The sequence below is a fragment of the Triticum aestivum genome, chromosome 5A (assembly GCF_018294505.1).
Source record: "Triticum aestivum cultivar Chinese Spring chromosome 5A, IWGSC CS RefSeq v2.1, whole genome shotgun sequence".
In the NCBI taxonomy this organism is placed as follows: domain Eukaryota; kingdom Viridiplantae; phylum Streptophyta; class Magnoliopsida; order Poales; family Poaceae; genus Triticum; species Triticum aestivum.
Genome location: NC_057806.1, coordinates 174,138,524 through 174,159,876, shown reverse-complemented (window position 1 = coordinate 174,159,876; position 21,353 = coordinate 174,138,524).

Below are 21,353 nucleotides of genomic sequence, written 5' to 3'. Positions count from 1 at the left end.
GTAATGGCTTCATCATACTGAGCATCTGACTCATGTTAGGTTCAGGCTTCTAAAAGATGCTCTCCACAGCTTCACTGTGAAGTTGACAGCCAGATTCGTAGAGATCGCCGGGAGTGGGTAGACCAGTGAGCTCAATGATGCCAAAGGCTTTGGCTTCATGATGAACGTTTACTATCATCCACTCCAGGACCCAAGTCTTCGGATCTCTGTTATACCCGCGGATGTGAAGTGTGGCATAGAATTGGAGCAGCAACTCTTCATTCCAATGCTCTTGGTCAGTGATGAACGACAGCAATCCAACCTCTTTGAAGCAGTCCAGAGCTTCTTCCAAGCAGGGCAGACCAGCTATTGCTTCGGTGTCAAGACGCATATGTGGGAAGATGCGACCTTGATTGTACAGAATGCATGAGTAATAGCTTCGCTGCGGATAGCTCCAGAACCGATCTGAAGATATTCGTTCCCTTGAGTAGGGGTTCTTGGAGCTATTGAAGAAGGTGTTGTCTGCTTTGAAGCCGTTGACATTGAAGGATCCAGGTGCTGATGCAGGACCTGGAAACCTGGGCAACCTTGGCATTGGCTTCTGTACCTGAGGCCTATGCTCAATATGATAGTCAAACTGAGGACCAGCAGTAGGCGCAGGAACAGGAGCAGTAGCATCATTGGCTTCGCTGACATCTGGTTCATGGGTTGGTGTAGGCTCCACATTTGCTTCAGCCATGACAGCGTCAGTGGCTTCATTCATGTTGGTGGTGGCAGCCTCAAGATTTTCTTCCTCCACTTGATGAGCTGGAGGGTCGGGCACAGACACGTTCTCCTCGAGAACAGCTTCTTCAGTAGTTGGGGGAGTGGGGACACGTTCTTCTTCTTGGGTGTCATCGGCTGATGCAGCCGGAATGTCTTCAGCAGCTTTAGCTTCAGACTCGGAGACTGGAGGCCTTGGTCCTTTGCGAAGCCTGCGTAACGCTGGCGACGCCTTTGGAGATGGAGTTGGCTGGGCCTCAAAGTCATCTTCTTCTTGTGTTGTGGGTGATCAGCCCATGATGCATCCTGAGCAATTGGCGTCAGAGGACGACCAATGCTGATGAGTTCGCTGTGCGTAAGCACAGGCGATGATACCTGTTGGTGCTCGATCTGAGGAAGAACTGCATCATCTTCAACATGGTCATGGTGACCAATGTCTTCAGCAGCGTGGGATCAGCTGCTGGAAAGTCTTCAGCTTCATGAGCCTCTGTGAAAGCAGGCTCATGGACAGTCAGTTGGCGCTCTTGATGTTCAGCGCAGGGCGAACCATGGAGATGGTTCAACAATTAAGGGCTCTGTGGGAGCAGCCCGTTCCTTCTTGGTCTTCCGCTTCTTCTTGGAGGGAGCAGCATCAGAGGCTTCAGAATGTTTCCTCTTTCTGGCTTCAGCCTCAGCAGTCCTCGTCTTCTTCAGTTTTGAAGTGGTTAACCTGGCCTTTGGTTTCGAGCCAGCCATGCTGGCTGGGAAGACAATGGGATGTGCTTCCTGCCTTGGTGCGTCGGGTGTGGCCACAGCTGGCTTCTTCTTCTGCTTTGCAGCCATCCTGGGGTCGATGCCAGGACGACCAAGGGCCTTGCGCTTCTCAGCCTCATTGTAGGCTTGCACACTCTTGTCAGCCAGGATCTTCATGCGCTCATGAGAACCTTGAGCTTCTGCATGTTTCTTGAGAAAGGCTTCTTTGAGCTCGTGCAGCATAATCTTGAAGTTTTTCACCTCTTGCACGCTGAGCTTGGCCATGTGCTTCTTGAACTGAGTTTTCTCAAAGTCAATCTTTTGCTTCAGTTCGACGATGCGCTGAGCTAGAGCTAGCTCTGAAGCAATGGCGCCATGGAAGGCGACACTGAGGCCAATTGGAAGTTGCAGATCTTCAAAGCTGAGGTTGGGCGTGTCAAACCACTCATCAATGAAGTTGTGGATTATTGCCACATCAAAGAGAGGCAGATCATTGAAGATTTCTGCTTCTTCTTTGCTCTTGATCAGTTGCTCAAGAGCGTCATCTGCAAGATCTTCATCGCTGGACAGATCAATAGCATCGTTGCGCAGAATGGCAGCAGCAGTTAGTTCTTGGCTGGTGTGTTGCAGAGGCATCTTGACTCTCGAGGGTTTGGAGATGCGTGACAAATCTTCAGACTGCACACTTTCTTCAGGAGGTGCAGTAGCTAGTGGCTTCGCCTGTGAGATTTTTGGTGCTGAGGCAGGCTTTGAAGCTTTAGGCTGCTTCAGTTTCTTTAGCTTCGGTGCTACAGGCTCTTCATCAGATTCAGCATCATCTGCAGGCTCATCCACGGCTGTCCCTTGAACCATGATATGAGTGATTAGACCTTCCAGGTTCTAGAAGGGACCAACAAGATTGGGTTCAGCTTCGCGGGTGCCATTGACACGGGGAGCAGAGGGACCAGGGTTGAAGTCTAGTCCCAATGACTTCTTGTTCTGCTTCGCCGAATTCTGGGCAAACTGGAAGTAGCGCTTGAACAGATTGTCGTCACGACACCATAGCAGTGACGATGGGTCAGCATCCGCAGGCTGTGGTCCACGGACCATGCAGGGATAGAAGCCTTGTTCAATGGCTTCATCTCTGGACCTGGGTTGAAGATTTCTGTATAGGATGTCTCCCCATGGTCGCTTGATGGCATTCTTCTCAGCATATTCCTTTGTCACAAACCTGTACTTGAACCACTGTTCTGCCCAATATCGTCGAATCCATAGGATTCGTGTCTTGCACTGATTGTAATCCTCTTCTGGATTTGTCTTGTACAGCTCTGAGAGGTCATCGGGCAGATCTCTTGATGTTTGACCTCGACGCTTTCTGCCACCCTTCCTTGCTGATTTCTCTGCAGCCATGAACTTTAAGCTGAATGGCTTCAATACGTTCAAAGGCTTTCGCTTGCTGGACAAACAGGAACTGGCTTCGGGAGAATTTATATGATGCTGTAAGAATTCTGCAAATGAATGCAGACTATGAGAACCAAGGGATTCTCCCATGGACATGTACCTGTGACAGCATTAAGGTGCGAGGGAAGGGGAAGAGGTCATATGCATTCTCAGAAGATTTTGAAGATAAATCAGTTTAGAAGACATAGACCTCATCGTGCGAAGACATTCACTCATAGATAAGGAGTTGGTTCCAGATTTGTACGAATCCACGAATCAGTACAAGTGAGGAATCTAACTACTTTGTGAAGCATAAGTGAATATACTAGGCATATTACGAGATGCAGTATGAAATAGATCCAACTTGTGTGAATGGAAACTGCTTGTGGTAGAAAGTGACGAATCTATAGGATCAAAGGGGCCGTAAAAAGGAAGTTTTATTTACCACACGAAGAACTGCTAGACGGAGTGGAAGAGGAGGCCGAGCAGTTCGATCGTCCATGCCCTAACTTGGCGACGGAGGACACCTACGGCGATGGCGGAGAAGACGATGTCCGCGATCGGCGTGAAGACGGCGTCGGGGAGGTTGTGGCAGCTAAGCGCTTCGTCGCCGGCGTCGTCGAGGGCTAGCGGTGGTGCTAGGGTTCGTGCGAGAGTGGAAGAAGAGATAATGACTGCGGTGAGGCGTGTATTTATAGGGACAGGGGCGGCTCAGTGTTATTACACAGGTGCCCCTGGCGATTCACATCTGAGGAACACGTGGTCATCATGCGACATATCGGAGGTTGTTCCACGTCCCATGCACGCCTGGATTGTTGGGTGGTCGTTCCCACTTCTCTGGGTTTTAGGTGAAGGAATTAGCATTGAAAGCGTACTTAATGTTTATCTCTGTATCTTCTGCTGACAAGGACGTAGAGAAGACATTTGACAGTTTCAAGAGAATGCATATGATTTGGAGAGATAGAGTTTGAGATAGAAAGCATAGATAGGTTAGGGTCCGATCACATTCACTTAGTTCAGAAGATTCAACAAGAAGACATAGCTATAAGTGAATGCTGTAGAGGACAGAACACTAGTATATATATATATATATAATCAACATAGTGAAGATAATCATGAAGACATGTTGAGATTGAAGCCAAACCAAATGTGAAGACATAGCAAATGTAACGCCATGAGTAAAACACTTCAAACAGAAGAATTTGGTGGTGGCGTTACCCACCGTATAGGAAGTATTAGACCCAGACACGGCGCACAATTATCGTGGTGCTCCGAAGTCAAATTCCACGTTAATGTATTCACACTTAGAACGTGTGTCTTCATTGATTGAAGATATACTTTACTTCGCGTGTTGCAAACCAAAGTCATCAATATGCATAAGTGTTAGGATGTGTGCCTGATCACAGGACATTTGAGGATTCCAAGATATTTAGCTCACACCGTAACTTGCAAAATCTCTTCTCATCCAAGGGCTTGGTGAAGATATCTGCCAATTGCTCTTCAGTGTTGACGTGTATGATATCAATATCTTCCTTCACAACATGATCTCTGAGAAAGTGATGACGAATTTCAATGTGCTTTGTCTTCGAGTGCTGAACTGGGTTGTTGGCAATCTTGATGGCGCTTTCGTTGTCGCAGTAGAGTGGCACTTGCTTCAGATGAATGCCATAGTCTTTGAGTGTTTGCGTCATCCACAGAAGCTGAGCGCAGCAAGATCCAGCAGCAATGTATTCAGATTCAGCAGTGGAGAGAGATACACAATTCTGCTTCTTTGAAGACCAACATACAAGTGATCGTCCCAGAAAATGACATGTGCCTGATGTAGACTTGCGATCCACCTTGTCACCAGCATAATCAGCATCCGAGAATCCAACCCGATCAAACTCTGAGCCCTTTGGATACCATAATCCTAGAGTTGGGGTGTAAGCCAAATATCAAAGAATTCGCTTCACAGCTAAGTGATGCGATTCCTTTGGTGCCGCTTGGAATCGAGCACACATGCAAACACTAAGCATAATATCTGGCCTAGATGCACATAGATAAAGTAAAGAACCAAACATGGAGCGGTATACCTTTTGATCGAACCCTTTACCATTGTTGTCGGGACCCAGATGATGTTTGGCTGGCATTGGCGTCGTGAAGCCTTTGCAGTCTTGCATACCAAACTTCACAGGCAATCTTTGAGATACTTCTCTTGAGATATAAAGATGTCGTTGCGTTGCTGACGTATCTGAAGACCAAGGAAGAACTTTAGCTCACCCATCATGGACATCTGATATTGCTCTTGCATCATTTATCCAAACTCTTCACTGTATTTCTGATTGGTGCAGCTGAAGATAATGTCATCCACATATATTTGGCACACAAACAGTTCACCATCATATGTCTTCGTGAAGAGAGTGGAGTCGAGGGAACCAGGTGTGAAGCCTTTGCTCTTCAGGAAGTATTTGAGTGTGTCATACCAAGCCCGAGGGGCTTGTTTGAGGCCATATAGTGCCTTGTTGAGCTTGTACACCATGTCAGGATGTTTTGGATCTTCAAAACCAGGCGGTTGCGCTACATACACCTCTTCTTCAATCTTGCCATTGAGAAAGGCACTCTTCACATCCATTTGATACAAAAGAATGTTATGATGATTTGCATAGGCCAGCAGTATGCGGATAGCTTCAAGTCTAGCCACAGGAGCAAATGTTTCATCGAAGTCAATCCCTTCAATTTGAGTGTATCCTTGAGCAACGAGACGAGCTTTGTTTCTGACAACTTGACCATGCTCATCTTGCTTTTTGCGATATATCCATTTGGTGCCTATTATATTGTGCTTCCGAGGATCAGGACGCTTAACCAGTTCCCGTACATTGTTCGGCTCAAATTGTTGAAGCTCTTCTTGCATAGTTTGAATCCATTCAGGTTCCATGAAGGCTTCTTCAACTTTCTTGGGTTCTGTTATTGAGATGAATGCAAAGTGCCCACAGAAATTGGCTAGCTGTGTTGCCCTTGAGCGAGTGAGTGGACCTGGTGCATTGATGCTATCAATTATTCTCTCAATCTACACTTCATTTGCAACACGAGGATGTACAGGACGAAGATTTTGCTCTTGCTGATCATTGTCATTGTTAGAGGGATTGTCTTCAGGCTGAGCATTGTCTTCAGGTTGATCAGGTGCAGAGATGATAAGTTCCTCTTCAGGTTGAGCTTGAGAAGGTATGATTTCTCCAGTTACCATAAGTTTGATTGATTCACTGGATGGAACTTCATCTAGCACATTTGGCAGGTGCTCTCTTTGTAAGCCATTAGTCTCATCCAACCGCACATCCACTGTTTCAACCACTTTATAATGAAAGAGATTGAAGACTCTGTAGGAGTGCGAATCCTTTCCATATCCAAGCATAAAACCCTCATGTGCTTTTGGTGCAAATTTTGAAGTGTGATGTGGATCCTTGATCCAGCACCTGGCGCCAAATACTCTGAAGTAAGTGACATTTGGCTTCTTGCCAGTAAGGAGCTCATAGGATGTCTTGTTCATAAGCTTATGAAGATAAACACGGTTCATTGTATGGCATGCAGTATCAATGGCTTCAGGCCAGAACTTTCTTGGAGTCTTGTATTCATCAAGCATCGTTCAGGCCATCTCAATGAGTGTTCTGTTCTTGCGTTCGACGACGCCATTCTGCTGTGGGGTGTATGGAGCTGAGAATTCATGTGTGATGCCCAAAGTATCAAGATATGTATCCAGGCCAGTGTTCTTGAATTCAGTGCCATTGTCACTTCTGATGTGTTTTATCTTGGCGCCATAGTTGTTCATTGCTCGATTGGCGAAGCGTCTGAAGACATCCTGCACTTCAGTCTTGTAGAGGATTATATGCACCCAAGTATATCTAGAATAATCATCAACAATGACAAAGCCATAGAGACACGCGGTAGTAGTAAGAGTTGAGTAATGAGTGGGACCGAAAAGATCCATGTGGAGAAGTTCGAAGGGTCGAGTCGTTGTCATGATTGTCTTCGAGGGATGCTTGGCCCTCGTCATCTTTCTTGCTTCACAGGCACCGCATAAGTGATCTTTCTTGAACTTGACGCCCTCGATGCCTTATGACATGCTTCTTCTTTGCAAGGGTGTGCAGGTTCCTCATGTCAGCATGCCCTAGCCTCCGATGCCAGAGCCAGCATTCTGAAGCTTTTGCTAGAAGACATACGGCAAGCTGTGGTCCTGCTGAGAAATCTACCACGTACAAATCATCTTTTCGATACCCTTCAAACACTAGAGACTTGTCAGATTCCATTAGAACAAGGCAACGATATTTTCCAAACATCACAATCATGTTTAAATCGCAAAGCATTGAGACAGACATTAAGTTGAAACCAAGGGATTCAACAAGCATGATGTAACACCCTCGATGCGACTATAGCTCCCACGTGTCGAGGCACGACTTAGAGACATAATCGCATTGAAGGCATATGTCGCAAGTTAGGAAATCTTCACAACATCCCATGTAATGTAAATAATAAAGGGGAGAACATAGTTGGCTTACACTCGCCACGTCAATCAAGTACAGAAATAACATTACATCATCCATACACTCAAGGCCCGACTACGGCGCCAAAATAAAAGAGAACCCAACATGCGACACAGTCCCAATCACCCCCAACTAGGCACCACTACTGATCGTCGGGGAAAGAAACATAGTATCGCTGAGAGTCTTCGTCGAACTCCCACTTGAGCTCATACGCGTCTCCTGGAGCGGAATCATCAGACCCTGCATCTGGTGTAATAGTAATCTGTGAGCCACAGGGACTCAGCAATCTTGCACCCTCGCGATCAAGACTATTTAAGCTTATAGGAAGGCAAAGGTAAATATGAGTGGAGCTGCAGCAAGCGACTAGCATATATGGTGGCTAACTTATTCGCAAAAGGGAGCGAGAAGAGGAGGCAAAGCACGAGCGAGAAACTAGAGAGCAACCTGCGGCAAGCATTACTCCAACACCGTGTCCACTTCCCGGACTCCGCCGAGAAGGGGCCATCATGGTAACACACTCAGTTGATTCATTTTAATTAAGTTTAGTTCAAGTTATCTACAACCGGACATTAACAAATTCCCAACTGCCCATAACCGCGGGCACGGCTTTCAGAAGTTCAATCCCTGCAGGGGAGTCCCAACTTAGCCCATGACAAGCTCTCACGGTCAACGAAGGAATAGACCTCCACCCAAGACACACCGATCAGACTCGGTATCCCGGTACAACAAGACATTTCGACAGGTCAAAACTAAACCAGCAACACCGCCCGAATGTGCCGACAAATCCCGATAGGAGCTGCACATATCTCTTTCTCAGGGCACACTCAGATAAGCAATCCGTACAACTGAAAACCAGCCCTCGAGTTTCCCCGAGGTGGCGCTGCAAGGGGCTTTAGTTTGGACCAACACTCAGAGGAGCACTGGCCCGGGGGGGGGGGAGGGGTTAAAATAAGATGACCCTTGAGTCTGCAGAACCCAAGGGAAAGAAAAGGCTAGGTGGCGAATGGTAAAACCAATGTTGGGCATTGCTGGAAAATCTTTAATCAAGGCGAAATATCAAGGGGTTCCCATTATAACCCAACCGCGTAAGGAACGCAAAATCCGGGAACATAACACCGATATGACGGAAACTAGGGCGGCAAGAGTGGAACAAAACACTAGGCGAGAGGCCGGGTCTTCCACCCTTTACCAAGTATGTAGATGCATTAAGATAACATAGCAATATAATGATATCCCAACAAGTAAATAAATGTTCCAACAAGGAACGACCTCCAATCTTCACCTGCAACTAGCAACGCTATAAGAGGGGCTGAGTAAAGTGGTAACATAGCCAATCAACAGTTTGCTAGGACATGGTGGGTTAGAGGTTTGACATGGCAATTGGGAGGCTGACAAGCAAATGGTAGGCATCATAGCATTGGCATAGCAAAGAGCGAGCAAACTAGCATAGCAAAGATAGTAGTGATTTCGAGGGTATGATCATCTTGCCTGCACAGTTGTCAGAGTTGACTGGGTCCTCACAAGCAAACTCAACGGGCTCCTCGGTAGCGAACTCATCTTCCGGCTCTACCCAAACAAGACAAACAAGCAACAAGGATTCAATCAACCACGTGCAAACTCAAACAAAAAGATGCAATAATGACATGCTATGCGGGATGCGATGCGGGATGCAAAATGCAAGATATGACAGGAAATGCATGAACCTGGCCTCAACTTGGAAAACCAAGTGTGCCACTGGAAAGATGGGATGAAATCACTTAAAAACGATATAAAGATCATCGGAATCGGAGTTACGGTTTGGAAATGGCAAGCGATTTAAGAATGACACCGGTCTGAGATTTACAGCAAGTAGGCATCTAAATACAATGAGATGAACATGCTACAGCCACCAAACATGACAACAAAATACATGGCTGGGATGCACATAAGATGCTTAACAAAAGACTAGCACTGAGCTACGGCCAATTCATCCATTATGAGGTTCAAACAAGCATGGCAAAAATGCAAATGCAAAACAGATCTCAGACTTAGTGAAATTAACACTTGTCTGAAATTTCAGATCACGAAGCTCTCTTCGGAGCAGCAAAACAACATGATACATGACCTGATTAAGACAAGTAAGAACATGGCATGGAGCTACTCAACAAGCTTAACAAAAGACCCAAAGTGACCTGGGGCCAAAAGGGTTCACAAAATATACTAACGGGCACACGAACATAGCTAAAACACAATCAGTTTTCAGACTTGGTGAAAACTGAGACATGCTGAAATATAACTCACGAAGGCATGTAAACGAGCTCGATGCACTCACTACGGTGCAAGTCATGGCAGGGCAAGCATACATCCATTAATAAGGCACAAAATTCTAGCTAGACATGGCAAGAACAATGGCATAGCATGCACGGATCAACTACAATATCATCGGCAAAATCGCAAACGAGTTGACGATATTCCCAGATTCACAACGAAGCAAAAGTAGAGCTCGATTGACTCAAGCTAGGGTGCTCCATAATTGCAAGTAAAGACATGGATGGATAGAGCATAACATGATTAACAAAACTCCTTTACTGATCATCCTCAAAAGAGGCACGGATCACTAGGAATCAAGCTGAACATATGGCATCATGAACTAAATAATCCCAGACTTAGTGAAAACTACTAAGTCCCTGAAAACAGATTTACCGGGTGCCTCACTTTGCAAGCTTGCACAAGTCACCACACACATCCTAAAAAATGCATGGATTGCACCTCTGGAAAGATAACAAAATTCTTAACAAAACATATGAAGGACTCACAGGCATATCATGCACACAATAATCATGGCAAAAATGACAAAAGTCTAAGATGAACTAGCAGATCTGACAAATAACTCACGAAGCCTCCTTCTAACAGCATTTCGGGCATCAAGATGAACTCTAATGAAAATGACGCAATGGAATGAAATGATGTACTTGTCGAAGCGAACATTTTGATATACTATATGTCCAAATCGGAGCTACGGATGCAAAGTTATGGCAGGTCAAAGTTTGTTCGAAAATTAGGCCTCGGAGGAGAAAAAGTCAACCCAGACGAGATTTGGATCTCAGATCCGGTGTGCACTGTAGCAGGGCGCGGGGATCGAGGATGACCGGCCGGAGAGCTCGCCGGAGTGGAAGCCGAGGAGGAGGCCGGGGCGCCGGATCTGGCCTCGGGCCGCAGGGAGGCGACGGCGGCGAGGGGTGAGGGCGGCGGCGACGTGAGGCGGCGGCGGTGGCGCGGCAAGCTCCGGTCGGCGGCGGGGTGGCCCGTGGCGGCGGCGCGCACCGGAGATGGGAGAGGCAGCGACGGATGGAGGCGCGGGGCGCGGCCCGGGTGTGCGGCGGCGGGGGCCGGCCTCGGGCCCTCGCGGGCCAGCGCGGGAGGCGACAGGTGGCGACGGTTGACTGGCGGCGGCGGATCGGACGTTGTCCGGCTCGCCCGGACACGTCCGGCGGCGGCGGAAGGGATTTTTTTAGGGTTTCGGGGGAGGAGACGATCCGAAAAACGGGGGGTGTATATATAGGCCTAGAGGGAGCTAGGAGAGTCCAAATGAGGTGCGGTTTTCGGCCACGCGATCGTGATCGAACGCTCTAGGACATGGAGCAGAGTTTGGTGGGTTTTGGGCCAAATTGGAGGGGTGTTGGGCTGCAACACACACGAGGCCTTTTCGGTCCCTCGGTTAACCGTTGGAGTACCAAACAAAGTCCAAATGGTACGAAAATTGACAGGCGGTCTACCGGTAGTAAACCAAGGCCGCTTGGCAAGTCTCGGTCCAATCCGGAAATGTTTAATCCCCAAACATGAAAGAAAGCGAAAGGAGTACAAATATAGCATCACACGGAGACAAAGACCCGAACCCGAGAAATAAATATAACTTAACGCCGGAAACGGCAAGAGTTGGAGTACAAATTAGGAAAGTTATATCCGGGGTGTTACAACACTCCACCACTACGAAAGGATCTTGTCCCGAGATCTAGAACTGAAAGAACTCCGGGTACTCAGAACGGAGGTGATCCTCGCGTTCCCAGGTAGCTTCACGGTCGGAATGGTGTGACCACTTGACTTTGAGAAATTTGATTGACTTGTTGCGAGTCTTGCGTTCAGTCTCTTCATGAATAGCAACTGGGTGCTCACGATAAGAGAGATCTTCCTGGAGCTCAATGTCCTCGAAGTTGACGGTGCGGCCAGGAGTCTTGAAGCACTTTCGAAGCTGAGAGACATGGAACACGTCATGAACATTTGCAAAGTTTGAAGGAAGCTCGAGTTGATAGGCGAGGTCGCCTCTCTTGCTGACAATCTTGAAAGGTCCCACGTATCTAGAGGCAAGCTTCCCTTTGATACCGAAGCGACGAGTGCCTTTCATAGGAGAGACACGGAGGTAAACATGATCTCCGATCTCGAAAGCCAAATCACGCTGCTTACTATCATAGTAACTCTTCTGGCGGGATTGGGCTGCTTTGAGGTTATCATGAATGACTTTGCACATTTCTTCTGCTTCTGTGATTAAGTCATTACCCAGCAGCTGACGTTCACCGGTTTCAGACCAGTTGAGAGGGGTACGACACTTCCTGCCATACAGAATTTCAAAAGGGGCCTTGCCCGAACTTGCTTGAAAACTGTTGTTGTAGGAGAATTCAGCATAAGGAAGACAATCCTCCCACTTCATGCCGAAGGAGATCACACAAGCCCTGAGCATATCTTCAAGAATCTGGTTGACACGCTCGACTTGACCGCTTGTTTGAGGATGGAAAGCTGTGCTGAAGCGGATGTTCGTGCCCATGGCCTTCTGGAAAGAATTCCAAAACTTCGAGGTAAAGATACTGCCACGGTCTGAAGAGATCACTTGAGGAATACCGTGCAGAGAGACAATGCGAGAGGTATAGAGTTCCGCCAATTGAGCTGCAGTGATCGACTCTTTGATAGGCAGAAAGTGAGCCACTTTGGTGAGTTTGTCGATGACAACAAATATAGCATCATTGCCACGCTTGGACTTTGGAAACCCAGTCACGAAGTCCATCTCAATGTGGTCAAACTTCCATTCTGGAATGGCAAGAGGTTGGAGGAGACCTGCTGGCCTTTGGTGTTCTGCCTTCACTCTTCTGCAGACATCACATTCATTCACGAATTGAGCAATCTCGCGCTTCATTCGAGTCCACCAATAAGCTTGCTTAAGGTCCTGATACATCTTCGTGCTCCCAGGGTGGATAGAGAGGAGAGAATTGTGAGCCTCGTTCATGATCACTTTACGGAGGTCACCTTTGGGCACAACAATACGATCCTCGAAGAAGAGAGTGTCCTTGTCATCAAGGCGGTAGCACTTGTACTTGGACTGACTCTTGGCAATCCCAATCTTCACCTTTTTCACCATAGCATCAAGAAGCTGGGCTTGGCGAATCTGGTCTTCTAAGGTAGGAGAGACTTGAAGGTTGACGAGGAAACCTTGAGGAACAACTTGCAGATTAAGTTTGTGGAAAGCTTCACAAAGCTCGGGTTGATAAGGCTTAAGAATCAGGCTGTTGCAGTAAGCCTTCCTGCTCAAAGCGTCAGCAATCACATTAGCCTTGCCTGGAGTGTACTCAATACTCGGATTATACTCTTGAATCATTTCGACCCATCGAGTTTTCCTGAGGTTGAGATTAGGCTGAGTGAAGATGTACTTGAGACTCTTGTGATCAGTGAAAATGCCCACTTTTCTTCCCAATAGAAGATGTCTCCAAGTCAAAAGAGCATGCACAACTGCCGCCAACTCGAGATCATGAGTGGGGTAGTTCTTCTCATTAGGCTTCAACTGGCAAGATGTATAAGCAACAACTTTCTTCTCTTGCATCAATACTGCGCCAAGACCTTGGAGAGAGGCATCACAAAAGACCTCGTACAACTTTGATTCATCAGGTGGAGTCAGAACTGGAGCAGTGATCAACTTCTCTTTCAAAGTGTTGAAAGCGATATCACACTTCGGAGACCAAACGTACTTGACGTGCTTCTGAAGAAGATTAGAGAGAGGCTTCGCAATCTTGGAAAAGTTTTCAACGAATCTTCGGCAATAGCTTGCGAGACCGAGAAAATTGCGGAGTTGCTTCACGTTCTGAGGAGGTTCCCAATTCACAATTGCGGACACCTTCTCAGGATTCACGGCAATGCCCTTGGCAGAGATGATATGACCAAGATAAAGAACCTCATCGAGCCAAAATTCACACTTGGAGAACTTGGCGTAGAACTGATGTTCTCTGAGCTTATCAATAACCAAATGCAAGTGCTTGGCATGATCTTCCTTGTTCTTGGAGAAAACCAGAATGTCATCGAGATAGACCAAAACGAAGTCATTGGTGTAGGCGTTGAAGATGAAGTTCATCATGCGGGAGAACATCGAAGGAGCGTTGGCGAGGCCAAAAGACATGACAGTGTATTCATATGAACCAAAGCTTGTTCTAAATGCTGTCTTGGGAATATCTTCCTCACGAATGCAAATCTGGTGATAACCCATACGGACATCAAGCTTGGAGAATACTTGGGCACCTTTGAGTTGTTCGAACAGCTCATTGATGTTGGGAAGTGGGTATTTGTTCTTGATGGTCTTCTTATTCACTGGACGGTAATCAACACAAAGTCGGTCCGTTCCATCCTTCTTCTTCACAAAAAGAACACCACAACCCCACGGAGAAGAACTAGGCCGGATGAGACCCATTCTTTCTTGCTCATCGAGTTGCTTCTTCAGCTCCTTCAACTCTTCAGGTCCGAGCTTGTAAGGACGCTTGCACACAGGTTCCGTTCCAGGCTCAAGTTCAATAACGAATTCAACTGGCCGGTGCGGAGGCATTCCTGGAAGCTCTTCTGGAAAGACGTCTTGATATTCGCAAACGACTGGAATTTGAGAGATGGCATCCAATTCACCCTTCTCATTGAGAGAAAACAGACGGATAGTATTATCCCGAGCGGCAAAGACAATAACATCCTCAGACGAATGAGTCAATTGAATCTGCCTGGCTGCACAATCAAGCTGAGCCTTGTGCTTAGAAAGCCAATCCATCCCAAGAATAAGATCAATATCCGAGTCACCAAGAACATTTGGAGAGGACAAGAACTTATAGTCACCCAAAGTGATAGTAACATCCGGAACGCATACTCGAGATGTCATTTGACGGGCCGGAGAGACGATAGCCAACGGCTTCGGCAACACTTGAGTAACAAAATCATGCTTAGATGCAAAAGGTCTCGAGATGAAACAATGCGATGCACCAGTGTCAAAAAGAACTTTGCAGGAATATCATTAACAGGAAGGTTACCCATGATCACATCTGATGAGTCCTCTGCCTGAGCTGCATTCATCAAATTGACCTTGGCATGCTTGGGGTTATGCTTGACCACAGTTGTACTTGCCGATCTGACAGGAGGAGGAGGAGGAAGACGCCTCTGGTTGAAACACTTGTTGGCATAGTGACCCTTCTGTTGGCACTTGTTGCACGTGACCTCTGAAAGCGGACGGTGATACGGAGCACTCGATCTTGGAGCTTGAGACGAAGTCTTGTTCTGAAAGCCAGGGTTGGGTGGGTGGGAAGAACCACTGCCACCTTTGCTCTTCTGCTGATACGGCTGACGGAACGGAGGAGGAGGAAGCCAAAACTTCTGCTGCTTGGCCACTTGAGTAGAGGAAGAAGGAGTAACATCTCTGACTCGCTTCTTGGAAGCATCACACCTCAACTGAGCAGCCTCTTGCTTCAGTGCCATGTTGTAGAACTTATCGTATCTCAAGGGATCAAAGAGGACAAGAGCGAGCTGAATTTCTTCTCTGAGACCACCCCTAAACTGGTATATCATGCTCTTCTCATCAGGCACGTCCTGCTTGGCAAAGCGGGCAAGCTTCTGGAACAACTTGTTGTAGTCATAGACAGACAAAGAGCCTTGCTTCAGATTGCGGAATTCCTCACGCTTGCTTTCAACCACGCTCTGCGGAATATGATGAGCTCGGAAATCTCGACGGAAATCATCCCAAGTGATAACACGTCCACCTCTGGAGTCCTTGTACTGCTGGAACCATTCTGCAGCTTGATCTTTGAGTTGGAAGGAAGCGAACGTAACAAAGTCCTCAGGCCTGACGTTACTGCACTCGAAATGCTTACACAGATCCACAAGCCAATCGTCAGCATCGGTTGCCTCAACACAATTGCTGAAAGTCTTTGGCCCGTTAGCAAGGAACTGGTTGAGTGTAGCAAAGTGACTCTGATTGCTGCCTTGATTCCCTTGACTGCCTTGATTGCGCTCTTGAAGAATTTGCATGATCAGCTGTGTGTTTGCATTGGTTGCGGCCATCACAGCTTGCCATGCCTCTGGAGGAGGTGGAGGTGGTGGCGGATCAGGATTCGGAGTCGTGCGCGTTGGAGGAGCCATCCTGAAGAGGTTGACCACCATTAGCACATTGACAGAAAAATATTGAAGCTGAATCCAACGGAATGAAAATTGCAACATATAGTCTTCACATCCGAACAAAATGAACGAATGCATTCCTCTTGAAATGGTCACATATCCATAAATTGAGAAGCCACGTAGAATTAAGGTAGAGAAATAAATCAACAAGGTACGGATCAAGAACGAATAATCAGTAAGAAATCCCAATCTCAAACCAATATCCGTGGAAGAAGAACTAGAGCCACTAGAATTCCCACCTATGAAACTCCTGAACCTTTTCGATTATGCAATCAGGTGTTGGGGATACATGGGAAGCATAATATCTCACCCAAACTAGCAAATCCTACATCCAGCTGTATCCATCCTTCAACACATAACCAAGAAACCTTCTGAAACCATCTACCTCAACCTTCAAAAAGCATCCGTTATACAAGTTATGGCGATACTCCCGAATTCCCGCCCCAGTACTGGGTGGCGTCGAGGTTATCTCACCAACGAACTGCATAAAAGAGATTTTCGATGTCGGCGAAAATATCTCAAGTATTCCAGAATTGCAACGATAAAATTATGATGACAACACCTCAGAGCTCAACTCCCCGGGACACTTCCACTAAACCCCTGACAGGAGGCACCAAGACAGTATTCTCATCATAAGGCCATCGGAACGATTCCAAGATACTCGCGTGATCCTAAATTTTTTTAGTGAAATTTGAGAAGAGAAGAGTCAAAATGCTACGTCAGGATGCCTTACCAGAGCGATGAGGAGACTGGGAAGTAAAAAGAATTCCTAAACTCTCCGATATATAATTCCTAAATGACTCAAAACATTTTTCTAGACACAACTCGGCCACTAAAAACGATCAAGCAATGGGGCTCCTAAGGTCGGGGAAGGCTCTGATACCAACTTGTAACACCCTCGATGCGACTATAGCTCCCACGTGTCGAGGCACGACTTAGAGACATAATCGCATTGAAGGCATATGTCGCAAGTTAGGAAATCTTCACAACATCCCATGTAATGTAAATAATAAAGGGGAGAACATAGTTGGCTTACACTCGCCACGTCAATCAAGTACAGAAATAACATTACATCATCCATACACTCAAGGCCCGACTACGACGCCAAAATAGAAGAGAACCCAACATGCGACACGGTCCCAATCACCCCCAACTGGGCACCACTACTGATCATCGGGAAAATAAACATAGTATCGCTGAGAGTCTTCGTCGAACTCCCACTTGAGCTCATACGTGTCTCCTGGAGCGGAATCATCAGGCCCTGCATCTGGTGTAATAGTAATCTGTGAGCCACAGGGACTCAGCAATCTCGCACCCTCGCGATCAAGACTATTTAATCTTATAGGAAAGGAAAGACAGATATAAGTGGAGCTGCAGCAAGCGACTAGCATATATGGTGGCTAACTTATTCGCAAAAGGGAGCGAGAAGAGAAGGCGAAGCGCGAACGCATAACTAAAGAGATAATCCCGCGGCAAGCATTACTCCAACACCGTGTCCACTTCCCGGACTCCGCCGAGAAGGGGCCATCACGGTAACACACTCAGTTGATTCATTTTAATTAAGTTTAGTTCAAGTTATCTACAACCGGACATTAACAAATTCCCAACTGCCCATAACCGCGGGCACGGCTTTCGAAAGTTCAATCCCTGCAGGGGAGTTCCAACTTAGCCCATGACAAGCTCTCACGGTCAACGAAGGAATAGACCTCCACCCAAGACACACCGATCAGACTCGGTATCCCGGTACAACAAGACATTTCGACAGGTCAAAACTAAACCAGCAACACCGCCCGAATGTGCCGACAAATCCCGATAGGAGCTGCATATATCTCTTTCTCAGGGCACACTCAGATAAGCAATCCGTACAACTAAAAACCAGCCCTCGAGTTTCCCCAAGGTGGCGCTGCAAGGGGCTCTAGTTTGGACCAACACTCAGAGGAGCACTGGCCCGGGGGGGGGGGGGGGTTAAAATAAGATGACCCTTGAGTCTGCAGAACCCAAGGGAAAGAAAAGGCTAGGTGGCGAATGGTAAAACCAATATTGGGCATTGCTGGAAAAGCTTTAATCAAGGTGAAATATCAAGGGGTTCCCATTATAACCCAACCGCGTAAGGAACGCAAAATCCGGGAACATAACACCGATATGACGGAAACTAGGGCGGCAAGAGTGGAACAAAACACTAGGCGAGAGGCCGGGCCTTCCACCCTTTACCAAGTATATAGATGCATTAAGATAACATAGCAATATAATGATATCCCAACAAGTAAATAAATGTTCCAACAAGGAACGGCCTCCAATCTTCACCTGCAACTAGCAACGCTATAAGAGGGGCTGAGCAAAGCGGTAACATAGCCAATCAATGGTTTGCTAGGACATGGTGGGTTAGAGGTTTGACATGGAAATTGGGAGGCTGACAAGCAAATGGTTGGCATTGTAGCATTGGCATAGCAAAGAGCGAGCAAACTAGCATAGCAAAGATAGTAGTGATTTCGAGGGTATGATCATCTTGCCTGCACAGTTATCAGAGTTGACTGGATCCTCACAAGCAAACTCAACGGGCTCCTCGGTAGCGAACTCGTCTCCCGGCTCTACCCAAACAAGACAAACAAGCAACAAGGATTCAATCAACCACGTGCAAACTCAAACAAAAAGATGCAATGATGACATGCTATGCGGGATGCGATGCGGGATGCAAAATGCAAGATATGACAGGAAATGCATGAACCTGGCCTCAACTTGGAAAACCAAGTGTGCCACTGGAAAGATGGGATGAAATCGCTTGAAAACGATATAAAGATCATCGGAATCGGAGTTACGGTTTGGAAATGGCAAGCGATTTAAGAATGACACCGGTCTGAGATTTACAGCAAGTAGGCATCTAAATGCAATGAGATGAACATGCTACAGCCACCAAACATGACAACAAAATACATGGCAGGGATGCACACAAGATGCTTAACAAAAGACTAGCACTGAGCTATGGCCAATTCATCCATTATGAGGTTCAAACAAGCATGGCAAAAACGCAAATGCAAAACAGATCTCAGACTTAGTGAAATTAACACTTGTCTGAAATTTCAGATCACGAAGCCCTCTTCGGAGCAGCAAAACAACATGATACATTAACTTATTAAGACAATTAAGAACATGGCATGGAGCTACTCAACAAGCTTAACAAAATACCCAAAGTGACCTGGGGCCAAAAGGGTTCACAAAATATACTAACGGGCACACGAACATAGCTAAAACACAATCAGTTTTCAGACTTGGTGAAAACTGAGACATGCTGAAATATAACTCACGAAGGCATGTAAACGAGCATGATGCACTCACTATGGTGCAAGTCATGGCAGGGCAACCATACACCCATTAATAAGGCACAAAATGCTATCTATACATGGCAAGAACAATGGCATAGCATGCACGGATCAACTACAATAGCATCGGCAAAATCGCAAACGAGTTGACGATCTGCCCAGATTCACAACGAAGCAAAAGTATAGCTTGATTGACTCAAGCTAGGGTGCTCCATAATTGCAAGTAAAGACATGGATGGATAGATCATAATATGATTAACAAAAATCCTTTACTGATCATTCTCAAAAGAGGCACGAATCACTAGGAATCAAGCTGAACATATGGCATCATGAACTAAATAATCCCAGACTTAGTGAAAACTACTAAGTCCCTGAAAACAGATTTACCGGGTGCCTCACTTTGCAAGCTTGCACAAGTCACCACACACATCCTAAAAATGCATGGACTGCACCTATGGAAAGATAACAAAATTCTTAACAAAACATATGAAGGACTCACAGGCATATCATGCACACAATAATCATGGCAAAAATGACAAAAGTCTAAAATGAACTAGCAGATCTGACAAATAACTCACGAAGCCTCCTTCTAACAGCATTTCGGGCATCAAGATGAACTCAAATGAAAATGATGCAATGGAATGAAATGATGTACTCGTCGAGATGAACATTTTGATATACTATATTTCCAAATCGGAGCTACAGATGCAAAGTTACGGCAGGTCAAAGTTTGTTCGAAAATTAGGGTTCGGAGGAGAAAAAGTCAACCGAGACGAGATTGGATCTCAGATCCAGCGTGCACTGTAGCAGGGCGCGGGCATCGAGGATGACCGGCCGGAGAGCTCTCCGGAGTGGAAGCCGAGGAGGAGGCCGGGGCGCCGGATCCGGCCTCGGGCCGCGGGGAGGCGACGACGGCGAGGGGTGAGGGCGGCGGCGACGTGAGGCGGCGGCGCGGGGCGGCGGTGTTGCAGCGAGCTCCGGTCGGCGGCGGGGTGGCCCGTGGCGGCGGCGCGCACCGGAGATGGGAGAAGCGGCGGCGGATGGAGGCGCGGGGCGCGGCCCGGGGTGTGGCGGCGGGGGCCGGCGCGGGAGGCAACAGGTGGTGATGGTTGACTGGCGGCGGCGGATCGGACGTTGTCCGGCTCGCCCAGACACGTCCGGCGGCGGCGGAAGGGATTTTTTTTAGGGTTTCGGGGGAGGAGACGATCCGAAAAACGGGGGGGGGGGGGGTGTATATATAGGCCTAGAGGGAGCTAGGAGAGTCCAAATGAGGTGCGGTTTTCGGCCACGCGATCGTGATCGAACGCTCTAGGACATGGAGCAGAGTTTGGTGGGTTTTGGGCCAAATTGGAGGGGTGTTGGGCTGCAACACACACGAGGCCTTTTCGGTCCCTCGGTTAACCGTTGGAGTACCAAACGAAGTCCAAATGGTACGAAAATTGACAGGCGGTCTACCGGTAGTAAACCAAGGCCGCTTGGCAAGTCTCGGTCCAATCCGGAAATGTTTAATCCCCAAACACGAAAGAAAGCTAGAAATGACCACCGGAGGAGAACGAAGCGCCGGAGTGCAAAACGAACAACGGGGAAAATGCTCGAATGCATGAGACGAACACGTATGCAAATGCAATGCACATGATGACATGATATGAGATGCATGAAAACGAAAACAACACATGGAGACAAAGACCCGAACCCGAGAAATAAATATAACTTAACGCCGGAAACGACAAGAGTTGGAGTACAAATTGGGAAAGTTATATCCGAGGTGTTACACATGACTTTATCCATGTGTTGATCCTTTGAGATTGCAACTCTACCTAGACCCAATACCTTACTTTTACCAGTGTCAGCAAATGTGATGTGACTTTTGTCGGATGGACGTAAGGTTGAGTCCATAAGAAGGCTTCGCTTGCCAGTCATGTGATTGGTACACCCACTATCAATAATCCATTTTGAAGCAGCCGGTGTCGTATCCTACAGTGCAGTTAGGGGGATAGGCTTCACGAAGAGAACTGTGAAGCAAAAACATTTGACGAACCAGTGGGTTATGAAAGCTTAGATCGAGATTTGGACTGATAGGGCGAGTAGCAAGCGATTCAGGAACAAAGTACATAATAAGACCATTTGGGAATTTGATCTTGCGCCCTACAAGATGTTTAAGGTCCCCAGCAATAGCGTCAGACGATTTTGG